We start from the raw sequence: 1177 nt of genomic DNA, 5'->3' as shown, positions 1-1177 counted from the left end.
ATGGTCTGTTGTTTCAGAGGCATTGTTGTTGTATTTAGATCTCTGTTAACTATTTGTGAAGAGCAGCCAAGGGTGATTCAGGCTCTTCTTGGTGGTTTTTTATCATTGGCCCATTGGTGGAGAAGGAGGAAGAGGCTCTCGCTCAGTAGTGAAGTCACAGGAGGTGTGGGTGTAGTTGTGTCTTATGAGGATTGTTTTGTCTTCTACTCATTTAGACACAAATTACAATTGAATATCCATCAAAAAACTAAAAGCCCATGGATGAAAAATACACCATGCAATCACACAGGAATAGTAACCAAAGAAAGAGAAAAGGTAAAAAAAATAAAAAGAAGAAAACACAAGCAAACCTGAAATATCTGGGGATAGGGCACTAAAAAGAAAAAAAAAATGTAGGGAAGGAGAATAATAAATGAAGAAAAAAGTAGGAAGAATGCAAAAAGAAAAACAAGGACTGGGGTTAGTCATGAGAAAAAAAGGGGGGAAAAGAAAAAAAAAGAAAAACCTTAAATTGGGGGAGGTGGGCAGAATTTCAACCAGGCACAGGGAAAAGAAAAAATGCTGTAAACTAGGACCTGGTAGGGGAATATTAAGAATAATAATCAAAAGTACAAAAGTATTAATAATATTATTTGGTTTGAAATGGACAAATACAAGCAAACTAATCACCGGGAAAAAGAAAGCGAAAAAGGAAAAGTCGGTGGATGACTGAGTAGGGCACCCAGGCTCCGTCTGAGCACACAGACTGTGATGGAGTTCCTGTGGGCCCAGAAGGTAGGTGGGAGTGGGGATGGCCACACCTCCGTTCACCAAGCTGGTATAGGGTGTAGTAACAAGAAGAATGTGGTACCTTTTCAGTCTTGCAGGCCCCATGTATCCTTGGGGTTGCTGGAAAGCAGAACGTGTTCTTAAGCCCCAGAAATCTGCGAGAGTGCTGTCTCTTTAAATATCCAAAATAGTCAAGTAACTTTTTAAACATACAAATGGTGGCACCCTCTGGATTGGCAAAAGTCCACAGCTCAGCCCACCTTTCTCTTCACCTTCTCCGTTTGTTCCCCAGCCACCATGCACAGTCCTCCATGCAGTCCCTGGCTAGCAGGGTGATTTTTAGGTTAATTCTTAAGTTCTACCACCAAAGGCGGGTGAGTGCTCTGGTAGCATAGTGGCTAAGACACTT

Source organism: Orycteropus afer, unplaced genomic scaffold, assembly GCF_000298275.1.
Source record: "Orycteropus afer afer isolate SDZICR_OR568_19922 unplaced genomic scaffold, OryAfe1.0 scaffold00110, whole genome shotgun sequence".
Lineage (NCBI taxonomy): Eukaryota > Metazoa > Chordata > Mammalia > Tubulidentata > Orycteropodidae > Orycteropus > Orycteropus afer.
The sequence above is the reverse complement of the archived record's forward strand: the minus strand, read 5'-3'. Positions refer to the sequence as shown.